The sequence below is a fragment of the Humulus lupulus genome, chromosome 1, assembly GCF_963169125.1.
Source record: "Humulus lupulus chromosome 1, drHumLupu1.1, whole genome shotgun sequence".
Taxonomy (NCBI): Eukaryota; Viridiplantae; Streptophyta; class Magnoliopsida; order Rosales; family Cannabaceae; genus Humulus; species Humulus lupulus.
Window position 1 is genome coordinate 236,003,149 of NC_084793.1, and position 19,525 is coordinate 236,022,673.

General features: G+C 35.2%; 1 long non-coding RNA gene across 2 annotated transcripts; it reads right to left on the reverse strand.

The window, feature by feature from the left end:
• Nucleotides 1-12,500: 12,500 nt before the first annotated feature.
• LOC133829733 (uncharacterized) lies at nucleotides 12,501-19,407 on the reverse strand. Of its 2 annotated transcripts, none has more exons than XR_009891860.1 (5): nucleotides 19,350-19,407; nucleotides 19,082-19,187; nucleotides 17,535-17,593; nucleotides 16,427-16,512; nucleotides 12,501-12,563 (listed from the first exon to the last, which is right to left on the reverse strand). It is a non-coding gene; the product is annotated as an uncharacterized LOC133829733 (long non-coding RNA). The 2 variants fall into 2 exon arrangements; XR_009891857.1 differs by lacking the exon at nucleotides 12,501-12,563 and adding an exon at nucleotides 13,233-13,630.
• Nucleotides 19,408-19,525: the final 118 nt, after the last annotated feature.

The following is a 19,525-nucleotide window of genomic DNA, read 5'->3' on the forward strand; positions in this document are numbered from 1 at the left end:
TATCTAGCCTCCGGGACATCAATCCCCACTTAACCGGGTACTAGGATCAACCCCGAGGCCTATGGAAAGCATCCCTAAGTCAAAAACCCCATTTTGGCCAAATCTGCCTTGATGGGCCGCGGCTCATCCCCCTGACAGAGGCATAATTGCCTCAGAAACACACTTAGGTCGCGGCACGCCATAGCCAGGTCGCGGCACATTACCCTGATCGGCCCAAAAACCAGCAACGCACCAGCAAACTCCCCTGCATTTTTCCCTTGGAACCAGCCCTTCAAACCAACCCAAAACACCAACCTAACACCCATTTCAACCCCTAAACATCATCAACATCTCACCCTCATCAAAACCCAAGTTTCCAAACTCAAGAACTCCCATTAATTCACAACTAACACATCAAAAACCTCAATTGAAAACTTAATAGAAAAACAGGGTATACCATGAAACTCATGGCTGGAACTTACCTTAAACTTGATTTTGAATCCCCTTTCATGGCTGAATCAAGTTCCTAAGCTCCCACCTTTAATCTCCTAGCTTAACTCCTCAATTTGGCCTCTCAAAATTCAAAGGGAAATGAAGGAGGAACCTTGTACGGGAGAGAAGGAGAAGTGATGAAGATAGGCTCTGTTTTTGTTCTGTTTCCACAGCTTTCTAAACCCCAAAAGCTTATATAAATCCTTAAGGTCAAAAGACCATAATGCCCCTAGGCCAATCTAAAAGCTTCTAAACACTCCCAAGGGTAAATTCGTCATTTCCAACCTATACTGTTAATTATAATTAACGCCCTCCAATTCCCGCTATTCTCAACATTCTCAAATGCCAATAAATCACATCCCATTACCCTTTAATTCCCGGTAATGCTCTAATCATCAAAATGACCTCGAGACTCACCCCGAGCCTTGAACTAAATCCCGTTATGACTAGACCGAAAACTTGCATTCCCATGATCGTCTCATGTCGAATGGCTCGAACCAATCCACATATAATGTGGTAAAATTATAATTCACCCATATGCATAAAATTACACAATCACGCCCCCCAATGGCCAAATTACCAAAATGCCCTTGCATTAAAATTATGAGCCCATATGCATGCATTCACCATCATATAATAATATAATTCACATAAACATACATATAATCATTAAATATCATAATAAATCAATTATGGCCCTCCCGGCCTCCTAATCAAGGTCCTAAACCTTATTAGGAAATTTGGGGCATTACATGATAACTCTAGGAATTAGAGTTATTTTTATGCTTTTAAACTTATATTTTTATCAAGAAAATAGTGGTTTATGGTGTTTTATAGTGTCTTTATTTTAGTTTTGTCAAATATTAAATATAATAAGATAATATTAAATATTAGTATAATGCGAAAAAAAATATATCCTAAATTATAGATTTTTATCTTGGCAGGTGGTTGATAGAGCTTTGAATATTTTGACGTGGGCTTAAGGAAACGGAAGAAAAGGGAAGCCCTAAATGATATATCAGCCATTTTTAACCTTTTCCCTTTTTTTAGAGGGAGATACACGTACAGAGATTAGAGGACAGCAGCCATGTTTGAGACAAATAGAGCATGAAGAAGATAAAAGGAAAAAGAAAGAAAAGGAAGGAGAATCAAAGAGGAGGAAAAGGAAATAGAACTTCTTGGGGACACCTATCAAGGCTTAATTTTCTAATCCCTCCTCGAGTATTTAATTTATTTTCTTGCATTTCCTATGACAATATTTGGTTTTATTATGGATAATTTTCAGATTTTATTCATGAGCTAATTTCTTAGTAGTTAGAATTGTTGATGAATTTTATTATGTGAATTTGGTATTTTGTTGCAAGGGTGTTATTTGTGAATCAATATTTTATTCATTCAAGTATTTATTGTTTATTACTACTTGCTTTTGTTTGGCCATCAATTGTGAGTAATTGATTTAATTCTTAATACTGAAGGGGTTAGGATTAATGGACACAAGACTTGAATGGTGCAATATTGTTTTCTTTGAATTGTGATTTATGATAGTATAGAAATATATTATTGCCTTGCACAACTAAATAGAATTGGTGTTTGATTTGAATTCTTTTATTTGGATTGGCATAGACATATGTTTAGTTCAACTAAAGGATTTAAACCATAGTGACTTCAACCGAAGCCTAAGAACTTATTTAAAATTCTTGGTTAATAAAACTCCTTTTGCTATAGCATACCTGCAACATTATTACCATATTGCATATTAGAAGGATTCAATAATTTTAGCTCATCGTCATTGTTCTGCTCTCTTGTTTAGTTGCTTATTTTGTTTACTTTCTCATTTATTTTTAGGTTTAATCAAATCTTTATCATTTGTTTTATTCCAATTTGTTAAGTGTTGATTTTACACAATTTATTGCTAACACAATCCTTGTAGAGACGATTCTCACTTATCACTTTATTACTTGTTTGCCAACTGTGTACACTTGCACAATTTTATTTGCTTAAATTTACGCAACAATAATAGACTTACTCATATAGGTTATAGTACAATTAAAAGAGTTATTAAATTTGGTTTAAGTGTATGCAATGATGTTGAACATGATAAATGTGAATTATGTTTTAAATCTAAGATGATAAAAAAACCTTATCCAAGTGTTGAAAGAGAAACTAAATTGCTAGATTTAATGCATAGTGATTTATGTCAATTGAATGGAATAATTACTATGGGTGGACATAGGTGTTGTATTCCTTTATTGATGATTGTTCTAGATTCACATATGTGTACTTGCTCAAGAATAAGGATGAAGCCTTAATCATGTTTAAAATTTATAAAGCCGAAGTTGAAAATCAATTGGAAAATATAATATAAGTAATAAGAAGTGATAGGGCCGGTGAATAATTTTCTAATAAATTTAATTTGTTTTGTGAAATGGATGGTATAATACATGAATGTACAACTCTTTATACACCCCAACAAAATGGTATAGTAAAAATAAAGAATAGAACATATGTTGAAATGATAAATACTATCCTATTACATGCAAATTTGAGTTTTCGTTATGGGGAGAAGTCTTGCTATCCGCTTGTCATATTCTAAATCAGATTCCTCTAAAGAAGAATCAAATTTCACCATATGAGATATGTAAAGAAAAGATGCCCAACCTAGGATATCTCAAAGTGTGGAGGTGTTTTGCTTATTACAAGAGCATGAAACCTAAAATGACCAAGTTGGTCTTAGAGCGATAAGGTGTGTATTTGTTAGCTATGCCTCAAATAGTAAAGCCTATAGACTATGATACTCAGAGTCTAAAGTCGTAATTGAATCAAGAGAAGTTGAGTTCTTTGAGAATTTGTTGTATAGTGACAACAAGCCTCAAGAATTGATCTCATTAGGAGGAACTCAAGAGGAGTTACCTTCCAGGGTTGTAGAGCAACTGATATTGCCTAGGAGAATCCAAAGGCTTAAAGAGATTAGATCACAAGATAAAAACTCACAAGTTGAGACCATTTACTTAGTAGAAGAAAATCACAAGGGAGACAACTGGAAGTATCCAATGCTACTTCAAGTAAATGATGATCCTAGAATCTTCCAATAAGCTATGTCCTTAAGGGACTCCACCTTTTGGAAGAAGACAATAAATGATGAGATGTGTAAAGTCCTACTAATCCAAGACTGTTATACTGTGCATTTAAAATAGTGCTTAACTCGTTAAGCAAGTCATTTGGACTCAAAAAGTATAATTAAAATTAATTAAAGGCTTTGGTGATAAACTTTTTGCCAAAAGATATAAACTTTGCATTTAAAATTTAAAATATTTACATGGGATAATAATACAATTAAACATACAATCCATCAATCATTTATATAGCCTATGCCAAATAAATGGGTACACAACCCTTTCTATGGCCCTGCCATCTCGACATGCATTACACATGCTATTTTCTGAATACGGACTATACCGATCAATCACAATTAATCATAAAGCAATCAGATGCACAAATTAAATTGCAAGATAAGAACACACAACTTCAATCATATACAAAGTCCAGTTATAATTGTATTCAGATAACAGGGCCAATGCCCAACACAAGGTGCAGGTGCCAATTTTCTTACCTAAATCCAATGCAATGAACTTAGGACTACCTTGAGTGCGATCCTCTCACGAACCCCTTAGAAACCCTAGTCGCAACAATAAAGTATAGGTTTAGTTTCCCTCGAACTAAAACATAACACAATGTTTCTTAGAATTTACTAAGCCTCAAATACCCCTTAAAACATACCTATAATGTCCTAGGAACCTAAGCTTTCAATCCCCCAGGGTTACCCATCCAAAACACTTGAAAACGACCCAAAATATGACTGTCAGCATAGGCTGGTCGATCGTCTGGCCAAAACGGCTAGGCTTGCCAAACCACAAACCGGTCGATCGGGTGCCCAGGGTCGGTCGATCGACGCAAGTCAGAGAGCTTTTCTCTTCATTTTTCTTCGTTTTTCCCAACTCTAAATCTCAATCTAAATTGATCCCAATCAGTTACATGTACAAAATTAAGCCACAAAACAGTTATACAATCATCATACAACCTCTTGAACTCAAAAACACCTTCAATTACAACCTATAGCTAACAATTTGAACTTTAGGGTTCCAAAGCCCCAATTTTCCAAATTCTGAAAAATTCAATCCAAATACTTGGTTTTTAAATCAATTTCAAGTGTTAAATAAATCCTTTTTCATGTTTCTAACATCCATATACCCATAAACACAGCTTAGGGTCACGGATTCTAGAAACAAAACTAAAAATCCCCAACTCTACCCTAGAACTTGAAGAACAGAAAGAAAAGAATTATTACATCATGAATTCGAAATTCCTAGGGATTATGGTTGGTTGGCAGCTGTTGTTACTTTTCTTGAGGCTCAATTCTTCAAGAAATCCTCAAATCCAAGCTTAAATAAAGCTAAGACCTTGGTGTGCTCCCTAGCGTTGAAGAAGATTTTCCCAAGAAGAAAAAGGAGAAGGACTTAGAATGTACAAGAGTCTTCAGCACTTAGTCTTTTCTCTATTCCTATGGTCAAAAGACCAATATACCCTTCGCATTGATACCCTTCTTAACAAACCTCAAGGGCAATATCGTCATTTTCCTATAAAGTTCTAATTATACCACTAATTACCAAATTAATCCATTTTCCCCCAACCTAATCTTTCCACCACTTATTTCATTGCCAATAAATCTCAAACTATTAAAATACCCCTTGCCGCGACTCGAGCTAGGCATTTATCCTTGTTGTGACTTTTCCTCTAAAATGCTCAAAAGGACCCACACACGCTGAATAATGCAAATATATCCACATAATAATGTGGTCTTAAGCACATAGCACAATAAACCACAAATATACCATCAAGGAGTCAAAATTACGAAAATACCCCTTTTGTTTAACAAAAACGGGTCTTTAAACACGTTTAATACACATAAACATGCATAAACAATCATATCATAATATAACTCATATATTTCACATAATCACATATATATATTCAATTAAAATCACATAATTCGCAATAATTCCAATTATGCCCTCCTGGCACACTAACCAAGGTGTTAAACCTTATTAGGAGTTTTGGGGCGTTACAACTATGCCCTCCTAATAGAAATTTCTTCCTCAAAATTTACCTTAAAAGCTCGAGATACTGATCCCGCATCTCCGACTCTAGCTCCCAAGTCGCTTCCTCTGCCTTGTTGTTCTTCCATAACACCTTTACCAAGGCAATGGTCTTGTTCCTCAAGACTTTATCATTTCTTTCTAGAATTTGTATCGGCCTCTCCTCGTAGGACAAGTCTTGATCCAACTCCAGATTCTCATAACTCAACACGTGTGTTGTATCTGACACATACCTCTGTAGCATCGATACGTGGAATATGTCATGAACTCCCGACAGAGCTGGAGGCACAGCCAGTCTATAAGCTACCTGCCTAATCCTTTCCGAGATCTGAAAAGGTCTAACAAACCTAGGGCTCAACTTTCCTTTCTTCCAAAACCTTTTCACCCCTCTCAGCGGTGAAACTTTGAGAAAGACACAATCTCCCACCTAGAACTCTATGCTTATGCGCTTCTTATTCGAGTAGCTTTTTTGTCTACTTTGTGATGCGAGCATTCGAGCTCTAATCTTCTCAATAGCCTCACTAGTCTTCTGGACTGCCTCAGGACCCAGATACTTTCTTTTTCCCATTTCATCCCAATGGATGGGTGATCTACACTTCCTACCATGCAACATCTCATACGGAGCCACTCCAATAGTCGACTGGTAACTGTTATTGTAGGAAAACTCAATCAAGGGAAGATACTTACTCCAGGATCCTTTAAAATCCAATACACATGCATGTAGCCTATCCTCTAATATATGAATCATCATCTCAGACTGCCCATCAGTCTAAGGATGATAAGTTGTACTGAACTTCAACTATGTACCCATAGCCTTCTGCAGACCTCCCCATAACTTAGAGGTAAAAGTGGGGTCCCGATCTGATACTATAGACTTCAGAGCCCCATGGAGATGTACGACCTCCCTCACATACAACTCAGCATACTAATCCGTGACATAGTTTGTCCTCACAAGCAAAAAGTGAGATGACTTGGTATATCTATCTACAATCACCCATACCAAGTCATGTTGCCCCATCGTTCTAGGCAATCCCGTGACAAAATCCTAGTGATGTCTTCCCACTTCCACTCAGGAATACCCAAAGGCTGTAACAACCCTGCTGGCCTCTAGTGTTCAGCTTCACTTGATGACAAGTTAGGCATTTGGCCACATACTCAACTACCTCTTTCTTAATCCCTGGCCACCAGTACAAAGATTTTAGATCATGATACATCTTCGTGGTGCCTAGGTGAAATGAATAGGGAGTGGTGTGAGACTCAACCAAAATCTCTCGTTTAATACCAGCATCCATTGGAACACAAATTTGATCCTCATACCTCAACATCTTGGTCTCATAAATGGTAAATTCCTTAGCCACTCCAGCTAGGACGTCATCCTGATGCTTCTCTAAGAATCATTCCTCTGAGCTTCTTTTACCCTCTTAAGGAGTGTAGACTTAAAAGTAATGTTGGCTAATCTACCCATAACAAACTCTATCCCAGCTCTAGTCATATCATCTGCCAACTACCTTGATATCTGCTTCAAACTAAACATTTTTCCCGAACCTCTTCGACTCAAAGCATCTGCTACCACATTGTCTTTCTCTAGATGGTAGAGGATTTCACAGTCATAATCCTTCACCAACTCCAACCAACGTCTCTGTCTCATATTCAGGTCCTTCTGTGTGAAGAATTACTTCAAACTCTTATGATCGGTGTAATCTCACCCTTCTCTCCATGTAAGCAATGTCGCCACACCATCAGTATAAACACCACCGTTGCCAATTCTAAATCATGAGTAGGGTACCGTTGTTCATAATCCTTTAGCTATCATGAAGCATAAGCAATCACCTTCCCAACTTGCATAAGAACACAACCTAACCCATGTCTCGATGCATCACAATAAACCAAAAATGTCTCCTGATCTGAAGGAAGACTCATTACTGAAGCAGTGATCAACTGTCACTTCAACTCTTCAAAATTGTTCTCACATCTGTCAGAACAAATGAACTTCAAGTTCTTGCATGTCAACTCTGTCAATGGTGTTGCAATCCCAAAAGCCCTTCAAAAAAATGCCTATAGTATCCTACCAACCCAAGGAAACTTCTAATTTCTGAAGCACTTCTTGGCCTTGGCCAATCCCTCACTGCCTCTATCTTAGCCAGATCCACCATAATCTAGTTCTTACTCACAATATGACCTAAGAATGTCACTTGAGGCAACCAAAACTCACACTTCTTGAACTTAACATAAAATTTGTGCTCCCTCAACCTCTGTAGTACCAATTGAAGGTGCAACTCATCTTCTGCCTCTGTTTGAGAGTAAACCAGAATATCATCGATGAAGACAATCACAAACTTGTCCAAATAATCCTTGAACACTATGTTCATCAGATTCATGAATGTTGCTGGGGCATTGTTCAATCCAAAAGACATAACCAATAATTCATAATGCATGTACCTTGTGCGAAAAGTTGTCTTTGGGATATCCTTCTCCTTGATCCTCATCTGGTGATAACCATATCGAAGATCAATCTTTGAAAACATTGTCTTGCCTTGCAAGTGATCAAACAAATCATCAATCCTAGGCAGAGGGTACTTGTTCTTAATGGTCAGTTTATTCAACTCTCAGTAATCAATACACATCCTTAATGATCCATCCTTCTTCTTGACAAACAACACTGGTGCACCCCATGGAGAGAAGCTATGCCTAATAAATCCTAAATCAAGTAATTCCTGCAACTGAATCTTTAATTCCTTTAACTTTGCTGGTGCCATTCTGTAAGGTGCCCTAGATACTGGTTCTTTCCCTGGTGCCAACTCATTAACAAAATCGATCTCTCGATGTGGTGGCAACCCTGGCAAATCCTCTGGAAACACATCTAGGAACTCACAAACCAATCTGGTCTCCTCTAGCCCAACTGGTACAACCTTGGTGGTATCCACCACACTAGCTAGGAATCATGTGCAACCTCCTTGCAATAGGTCTCTATCCTTCAGTGTCGAGATCATAGGAATGTGAGGCATGTTCACAGTACCCACAAACACAAACAACTCCTCACCCTCAAGTTCAAAAGTTACCATCCTCCTTTTACAATCAATAGTCATTCCATACTTGGCTAACCAATCGATGCCCAAAATCATATCAAATTCCTCCATAGCTAACTCAATTAGGTCCACTGACAACTCCCTATTGTAACATCCCAAATTTCCTAATGTGTCTTAGTGCCTGGATTAGGGGGTCGGGAGGCAATAATTGTTTTAATTGTGTGCTTATGTATTATGAGCATGTCATTATGTGAATTATATTATAATATAATTATGCTTGCATGTTTAGAAATATTAGATATGCATGTGGGTCGTTTCTTATAAGAATGGCATTTTAGTAATTTTGACCGGTTGAGGGTATAATTTTGAATATGTGTGTGTATGATTGAGACCACATTATTATGCGAATACATTTGGGTTATTCAGCACGAGGCGATCCTAGTGAGCAAGTTAGCGGAAAGGTCATAACGGGGTTAAATACCCAGCTCGAGGTGAGCCTATGGGTATTTTGGTACCTTAGCACATTACCAGGGTTTACCAAGGGAAGTGGCAATTGACGAAACTGCCCTTGATTACAGTAGAGGATTTGAGATAGTATTGAGGAATTTTTGGCAAAGGGTTAAGTTGAGTCTTAGGCAGCTGAGACTTTAGAAACACTTAGAAGGAAACAGAATATTTCAACTCTCTCTCTCCCTATCTCTCGACTCTCTCTCCCTCTTGTGGTGCTTGGAGGTTTAAGGAAATTTGGAGGATTCTAGACTAAGGGCTTGAAGGATTGGACTGGCTGAGTTTGGGAATTGGTTTAGGGTTTAGCATATCTCAGTTAATATTTCTATGTCAATTATATTGAATTCTGTAGAAAGTTTAGAGCTTTCATGTGAGAGGGTTCAAAGATTGATTTGGATTGTTTGATGAGTTTTCCATCAAGTTTTGGGTTGGGTTTGTTACTGGAAAAATGTTAAATCTGTTATGGGGATTGAATTGAGGCTTTAGCTTTGATTTGGGGTGATTTTGATTGGGTTTGGATAAAGGAAAACCCAAGAATTCTGGGTTCGAAGGGTCGGGCCGCGGCCCTGTTCTTGGGGTTTCGCGGCCCTCTTGAACCCAGGGGGTCAAGAAAGGGCTCTGTCGCGAGGGTGCTCCGCAGCACGTGTTTAGTAAAAAGGGAGGCTGAGCCTCTGTCTTGGGGCGGGCCGCGACATAGGGGCTTGGGGGCTGCGGTGCTTAAGGGGTTTTGTTTTGAGTGCGGGAACTCAACCCTAAGGGCTCGAGATCGATCCTACTACCCGGTTTAGTGGAATTCGATGTCCCAGAGGCTAGGACTCGGTCCGGAAGCCTTTATTTACTCTTTATTGATGGGATCCTATATCATGGTTGTGACTAGGTCATCGCTAGGGGCTCGGAACCGGGATCTTACTCGAGGGTCATTCATTGGTAGCCTGTACTTGAGCCAAAGGTAAGAAAATTGCATCCAGTATGTGATATACATGATTAGGGCTTGGCCCAAATGTTGGACATAGTCTTGATTTAGGCATTGGCCCTGTAAATGCGCATGATTATGATTATGCATGTGTATATCTATTTTAATGTATTGTAATGATTATGCCTGTGTATGGCTGGGCCATCCCAGGAGGGCACTAAGTACTTGACTGGCTCGGATGCCATATGAATAAAAGGGAGTGCAACACGCACTTGTGTAACCCTATGGCTGCTGATCTGTATAGTGTTTATGCTTAGTTCCAGTTATTACAACTAAGTCTGTTGTTTTACTCCGTGAATTGTTTGAATATGTTTTCTTGCTGAGTCTTTTGGCTCACGGGTGCTTTGTGATGCAAATAAGTGTAAAAAGAAGCTTGTCCAGCCATGAGTTGGAGAGCGATAGCGGTGATGTGTACTTATGCAGTCCGCTCGACCGCCACGGCCTGGATATCATAGGCGACCTATGGTTGGACCCCATTTTGCCGCCTAGGCTAGCTTTTTTTGTAATCTTTGGGTTGTAACCAACTTTTAAACTTGTGTTTCAGGATCCCATGTAAAGACTAAAGTTTTGTGTAATGGAAAATTTTACTTATTGACCAAAAATTTTAATACTTGAACCCTTAGTGGCTTAATCACATGTTTTAGCCCAAATGACTTGTCTAGCGAGTCCAACACTAATTTTAAACACACATGGTAACGAACCCTAATTAGCAGGATGTTACACCTACTATCCACTTGTAACGCCCTGGATAGCCAGGACCGCTACACTGTGTATTTATAAAGGTATGAGACTCGCTAACCAAGTCATTTAATCAAAACGTGTCACTAACTAAAGAGTTCTAGGGCTAAAAGACATTTTGGCCTCAAAAGATACATTTCATAAGTTATAAATTGTTTACAGAAGGGATCCCCAAAATCAACAGTGTTTAAAAGTTCGTTTACAAAATTCAACAGTTAAGAGTAAACATCAGCCATACTAAGGCAAAATACAAGGTTCTAGTCCTCTCGTCCATGTAATCTCCTCAACCGTGGCGGTTGAGTGGCCTGATATGTACATTCACCCTGCAGAGCTCTCCAATCAAGGTTGATCGACCTTGCCCTTGCCTTTACCTGCACCACGCAGCACCCGTGAGCCCAGGCCCAGCAAGAAAACAACATACACAGTACAAACAACATTATTAAACAGACATTCCAGTGAGCATGTTCAGATATTCAGTCCACAGCATATAAACATACTTCAAGGTACAAATAACCTCAGCTATACTCAGATTACTCAACAATCTCATTAAGCACATACATAGCCAAATATAATAATCAATTAACACAAATACTAGGGTCGACACCTTAGGTCGCACCCTCTGTTTAACCCACTGACTCCGGCCCGCTTAAACCGAGCTCAGTGCATAATAAGCTGTCCACGGATACCAGTGTCCGAGTCGTGCCAATTGCACAAGTTAACCGCGGCACGCTTAGGCCGTTGGTTTACAATTTACATGGCTTAATACCATTCTATCAATCACTACAAGAAAAAACAGTATTCATAACACTTAAAAACTGCTATCTGGGACTATTGATAGCACTTCTGAAAATGCTAACATAGCCCCTGTTATTAAAAGTCCAGTCTTTTCTATAACAGTTTTTGAATGTTATGTTCGGTGTTATCTTAAACTACTCAATAACACATTTTTAGATGCTATAATATTGAAATAATAACATTTAGATAGAGTTTTTGGTTATAAATTTGAAATTTAATCTTGTACTTTTTTCATAACACTTTTCAACTGTTACATTTGATTATTTTGATAACATTTTTAGTTTGTTATATTATATAAACCATAACGATTTTTTACGCTTATAATATGTTTCTAAATCATAACATATTAAGGTTTTTTATTGTGATAATGGTACTTATAAGTTTTTTGTTTAATTAAAAGATTTTCATTATTGTATTTTGATAAAAAAAAATCAAAATTAATCATAAAATATAATTCTCAATAGATTGATAAACCATAAGTATTACATTAAACAATAACTAATTCAAACTCTAAATGTGTCTATTTCATGAGATCTTAGTTCTAACTTAAATTTGAAAGCATAACATAATAAAGTATTATAATCTCGAACATTTTTTACTTCAAAAATGAAAAACAAAAAATTACAAGATACACAAAAGTAAACCATGCACGAAACTTGCTCCATCCTTCAATTCATCATCCTTTGTGCACTTGTCTTTGTTGTGAGTCCATTTGTTGTGCACTCGTCATATACCTGTTTCCCTTTCTTGTTTCCCTTTCTTGTTTCCCTTTCTTCCACAGGTCCATGTGTAATCCTCTTTGCAATAAAGCCAGTTGTAGTCCACAAAAGGCATGTTGCTGTCAAGCTTATGTTAAGCTCCGTCTTTAGAGCACTGTAAGCTCCAGTCACATCTACACACCTGTAATATTCGAGTGTAATAATGGAATCACACCAGCAATTACTTAAAGTGGTAATTCTAGGGCTTTTATAAAAAAAAAAAAAACAGAACCAAATTGCCTTGTATTAATTAAAATGTCACAATAGAGTGAAGGTATTGTTCTGTTGAGATTATATATGAAACACCACAAAGAGTACAAAGCATAAACTAAGCACAACGATAGAAGTCAAAGATAAATTCTTAATCTGCATAATTCTTGCTAATTTATTCAGTAAAAAATTCAATTTTGTTAGTAAAAAGGACTTAATTACTAAAATATTAAAATTTTAGGGACTAAGCTGCTAAATTGTAATAAGTAGAGTATTTTTCAAAGACTAATAGAGACAAATACCCAAAGTAAAATCATTATGGTAAGGTTCAAAGAGATATTACCACTCCTAATCCAAGCATTGTGTAAGTTGTCAAACCAAATCCAACTAAAGCATTTTTTCCAAAAGCGCCCTGTGGATACATGCAAATAGATTGTGACAAATGCTCTACAAATTAAAGTAATTCTAATATGATACTTCTAAGAGGACTTATAAAGAGAAATATGTACGTTTCTCAAACATGGAATTTCTAAAATAATTTCCCAACTAAATTCATAATACAATTTCAACTTATATGCAGGCCCAAGGAGAAAGCTTGCACTCAAATTAAACAAATGGTCAACTAATATTTAGAGTGCATAATAATGTGGATATAATCATTGGAATGGTGGTATTTAGATTTATGGGTTATCTTGAAGACTGTTTTGTCAAGAAACTTGCCACCCACTACAACAATCACAGGGTTCAAAACATGGCTGCACCTAAAATGCAGATTTGGATATTATGATTTTACATCCAAGCTCTAGAATAGCTGTTGATTACAACTAGGCCTCAACCATATGATTCAAGTGGTTGAGGTAGAAGACACAAAGGAGAATATTACCTGCACAGCTCTTCCACCGTCAAGAAATAAAAACGTAGTCCAAATGTAGGTACATTGTAACATTCTCCATTCCAAGTAATCTTGTTTCAAAGACATCAAATTCACTTTAGATGACCCTGAAAGAAAATGGTTTAGAAAATGATCTAGCCACTAATTTTGAGAGCTATGTGTTCACGTTCTCTTCCATTACTTTCTGAAGTTTACTACACTTTACTTAAAGTTATATATTCCAAAAAATTCTAGTACTGTTTCATTCACTTATGGTATATTTTGATGAAATAATTTCCTTTTAAGGAATAATGACCTAATTACTTGAGTTGAGATTATTAAGCTTCTTGAACTTTGATTTAAAATGTGAACACTGCTAGAAAACATTCAGGCAAGGGTTACTTTAGTTTTGATAAGAAAATGTGTGTCCCTGTGGATATGGGACATGCCTAACACATCTAATTGCAATTGTATTGTTCTGAGTTGGTGTGGTGGGGCAGGGAAAGAAGGGCAAGAAATTGTAGAGAAAAAATGTATTAGAATTTTTTTCATAAAAATATGACATAGAATCCTTATCATGGTATATTATTTGGTCTCTGTCTTGATAATAGAATTTACAAACTAATACAGTTATAAATAATTTACTTAAGATAGTATTTCAGGTAATGAAATGTTTAGTGAACCACTAATATCAAAGAAACATTCATTAGAATCAATGTTTTTCTTTGAGGGGCTTATCAGGGATCTAAAATGGCTCTATGATCAACATTCATTCGTTGCATTCATGATTAATTCTAAGTAATCAAATAAAAGGTCAATGGATTTTGAAGCTGGTACAAGAGATATTATTTGATAAAAATTGGCTTTAAGCAAAACAGAACTAATTAAGTGAAGATATAAATCATTCAAAATTTCTCATGGTTTAATCAAAGATTTCATTGGAAATTTTCTTCCATGAATTTTATATGAATGGAACCTTGTTTCTTAATTAGAATCAAGAGAAATTATTGGACACAAAAGTTTTCAATGCCAACATAGAATTAGTAGGAGCATACTTACAAAGCAATGTTTAAAGAAAGTGATAAGAGAACAAACAGTAGTAGAAAAATTACTCTTCGGAACAAATGAAACAAATAAACACTTGTGAACAACCATTTAGGCTATGATTTATTTATTCATAGGCTTCTGTGGCCGTTACAAATTTCAATTATATTTATATATTTATTTAGATGAAGATAGAAAGCAAAACATAAATATCACACCAAGACATAATTCTTCCTAAGATATAAATTCAAATGAGCAATTTCTATTTACAACTTTGTCAAACAATTTCTTGTATCTTAAAAGAGAAGGTAAAGAGTATGATCTACATTGTTTTCTACCAAATTTTGTTAGTGCTATGATTTATTTGTGTAGAAAGAGGCTGTGACTTTTGTGGCAAGACAAATGATATTGGTATTGAAAAATATATCTCTACATTTTTTTGACAAAAAACAGCTTGTAAATAATGAAAAATAGCCTTCAATAAGCATAATTTTAGCAGATAATAACATGTCCTATTATGCATCAGTAAGATTGGAAGAGAAGATAATGATTTTAAATGGTTATGGCTACTCTAATTTTGATATGAAAATGTGTCCCTTCAGATATTAGACATGCCTAAGACATCTTATTACAAATTTGGTTAGACAATACCATGTGATTCCACAAGGACTATACCTCACTTGACCCCTTCTAGCTAATTTTCGCTATAGTCTTGACCATTCCTTTCAATGCAATAGATATATCTGTCCTATACATCTTATCAAAGACTATTGGTTATATATACACATATGAATGGGGATCACTACCATCCTAAGTTCTCAAACTCAAAAGTATCAAGCTAATTTCATGACTTTTATTTGATTGGAACTTTTTTTTTATGAATATATCATAGACTACTTGTCCCAAGTTCTTGGTTTACATTCTGTTTTGGTATTTTCAGAAACCAAACAGAGTAAAATTCTTGACATAGATTATGATCAGCAATATACTTAGGAAAGTAAAATTAAATTAAGTGTGCCTCATCACGAAGATAGGAGATAGTTTGTTTGTACAAGAAGTCGTCACATAAAAAAAGTGTATATTCTTTTATCAAAGTTATATTTTAATCGAGGATAAAGCCTTTTCTCTAATCATAAACCCTTCTTGCTACTTTTCTCAACCTAATATTCTATGAAATAGTGATTAAAATTTCCTCTCTATTACTGAGCAATAGCGAGGATTTTAAATGTCCTCTCTATAGTTCAGCAATAGAGACAAAGTATTAGCGAGGAAGTTTAATGACAATTTCATTATCGCTATTCGATATAACAAGGATTTAGAAAGCTTTAGCGAGAAAAAAATTCATCTCTAAAACCCGATTTTGTTATAGTGCCAACACAAAATGATATTTCGGTTTCTTTAAGAAGGAAAAGGACCCTAAAAAGAGAAGCAACTCGGGCAGAGATGCTTGCAATACAACTGAAAAGGACCTCAAAAACTATACAAAAAGATTATTACACCATTTACAAGTATATGTTTTTAACAATCTAATTAATGTACCAATCATCAAACAAACCAAGCAAACACAATTCAATTATAAAATAGTTATACTAGATAAGTCTATATAAAAGCAAACACCATTTTCCCCTAGACTAGCATCTAACCATCTACCAATATCAATTCAACTAATTCAAAAACGCATGCATGTTTTCTTCCTTATCTCGCCACAGCACACAAATTTCTCAGATCCTACTTCACTAAGACACACAAGTTCTCAACCTTCCGTTATCACCACAGCACACAACAATAATCTCAGAACCTACTTCACTATGGATGAATATTTAAGATATTCAAACTCCTCTAACATTTGCATAATATTAAAACAAAGGTAAAAGGCATACCTCTTGCAAAATGCAAACAAAAGTAAGAGTCTCTCGTGAGAGATTGCTTGCACACCAAGTATTTTGCCTCTTCTCTTGGAGGCAGCCTACCAAAAAAGTTTTAACTATATTACAAAGAGAATAAAAATATAGAGATAGAGACATATATAAGCAATATGACAGCACCAAACAAAAATCTCATTATTTATGATCAAAACCCATACAATCAATATTATATATTTTCATATGAATAAAAGTCTGATAAAATCATATTATAGAATATGCATAAATCAAATCTGTAAAATCCAAATTTCATACACAAAAGCCAACAAAAGGACTAAAGAAAAGGTAATCTAAATCCATATTCTCAAATCACAAACATTAAGTATTAAGCACCATATTCTTACACTTAAAACAAAAGCAACAACACAAACCAAAGAAATAATCTTTAAGGAAAACCAACAAATTAAAGCCCACTTAAAGGATCTTGACACAACCATAATGTGAAAATATAAGGTTTATTTATAAAAGTTCTAGCAAAAAAAAAACAAACATATTATAGAACAGAAAATATAAATAACCAATATGCAAGAAAACATAAAATTATGTCAAATAATAAAACATAACCAGTCATGTAATGAAAATTTGTTACATAATGATTAAAAATAAATCAAATATCACTTTAACATACATTTTAAATCAAGTTAATGGTACTTTAGTACTTTAGAAAACACAATCAAAACTATGGTTCTTTTAACACATATAAAAACTAAAATGCACTTTAGAACAAATAATAGCAAAATTTTCTTTATTGACTTACTTTCTGATTAAAATTAGCTCAATGAAAGGGCTAACTTAAATATATGTAGGTAGCAAATGAAAATAATATGAAGTCACTCAATTTCTTAATTGAATAGAGATGAAATAGAAAGCTCAACACCTTGAATTTGATCCAAACTAAGTGTAAATTCTTGAGCCAAAAACTTGAGTCTCAAAGAAAATAAAGATGGGATCAAAAGTAAGAGCAAACTCAGTAGGTCATTTCTTCCAATGCTGAGAGTAGATAAACCATATACATAAAAGAATTTCATGATTATAAATGAAGCATACTTGTATGAAAATATTTCACCTTGAGTTTTCCAATTTCCTTCAAGCTTAACATCACTAGATCAGAGTCTAAGTGCATGCCTACACAAAGAATTAAGAACAATGTCATCCTAGAAAACATTAAGAAAACTTTCAGCATCACAGATGTACTTACTTCAACAACCATGCAAAAGATAGAAATCAAAGCTAACTAAGTGTTTCTAAGTCATAATACAGTGGCCAAAGTTATAAATAGAAAGTGCAAAAAGTAAGAATTAAGTATTCGTCAACCAAGAATGAGACAAATTAAAAGCTTAACTAATATGAGAGGGGCAGGTATATGTCTAAACATTCACAAAGTTTTTTTTACCAAAGCAAGCATGTTCATATGAAATGAAAGATACAAATGCTCAAAAGCAGAAATGCAACTAAGTTGAAGGGCCACTAAGATATGCAATGTTAGAGTGTCAAAAACAGAAAAGAGAAACAATAGCTCCACCACTTGAACCTCATACATGAAAAATTCCTTGTACCGTATTTGCAATTAATGCTAAATGAAAAATAGAACTGACAGGGCCAATAGAATTGGTCTATTATATTCACTGAAAATACAATGAAAAAAGAAAAGGCAAAAAATGCATAATCCATTAGTCAATCCAAAGTGAAATCCCTATGCATCTTAGCTCACAAATGACTTTCAAAAGCTCAATAATAGCATTTGAATTAGTATGAAATTTGTACAATGAAAATTATTCCTAGTGTTCAAGTTATGTATCTATGTCCCAAAAAAAATAATACAAATTATACAATAAAACCACGTATATTGATCATAATACCAACTCAAAATTAGTTAACTAAAACTTGAACACATTCACAAATGAAGTCACGTGATATCTGTGTAAAATGAACCACTCAGTGGCCTCAGTGCTTTTTCAGAAAGTGAAATTCTTGTGACAGACTTTTGTTCATAATCTGAACACCTCCTAAACAAACAATTATTTCTCAGTTATGATATTAAAGTTGGTTTGAAAAAGATATTGTTGAAATATTCACTGAGGTGAGGAGAACACAAATCTATTCTGACTTTTTCACTAATAATTGTATAGTGGATTTAGTTTCACTTTAAAATATGCCTCAAAATATCTATAAAAAAAAGTGTCAAACACCCACTTTTTCAACAATAAATTTATATGAAAAGACTAACCCACGAAAAAGATCTTTCCCAAATTCATTGTAATCTCTAATAAGAGTTTCAACTTCCAAACCAAGAATCCCAATCACCGTTGAAAAAGGGACCCAAATAAGTAAATTTAGAGCTCAATTTATTAAAAAAAAAAAAACAGAACTCTTAAATAAAAACACTCAATCAAAGACAATTATATTCATTATTCCTCAAAGTTCAACTACTTGAACAAAGTCCCAGTAATTTATATCTCTCATATCCATTGCAATCAACCTCATTTGCTTCAAATTGAACACATCCTCTATCAGAGTGCTAAAATAAACAACAATGTAATGACACTGAAAAAGAAAAGAAAAGAAACAGCTAGAAATGTAATGTGATGGATTTTGGGATTTCTAGAAACTCACCTTCAAGCTGGTTCTCACTCAAGTCCAAGAAATCAAGCCCCTTTTTTTCCGAAATCCATCTTATTTGGGTAATTTACTGATCTTACCGATTAAGAGGAATTAGCTCCTTTTATACAGAGGATAAGTTAGAAACTAACAGAGCTAACGAAACTGTTAAGAAACAGTAAAATAGAATAACAAGGCCAAACAACACAAATACACACACATATATATATATACATATACATTGATGATCTGATATGAAATTGAAATCTAAATTAAAAATTACCTCACAGTTTCGAATACTCTGGCCTGGTTTCGTGCTTCCAGTAGGAGAGTTAGCAAGCGCGCAACTCGTGAGGGAGATGGCTGGGTTCTTGCTTCCAGCAGGAGAGACAGCAAGCACGCGACTCGTGAGGGAGATGCCTGGGTTCTTGCTCCAGCAGGAGAGATAGCAGCGGGAGA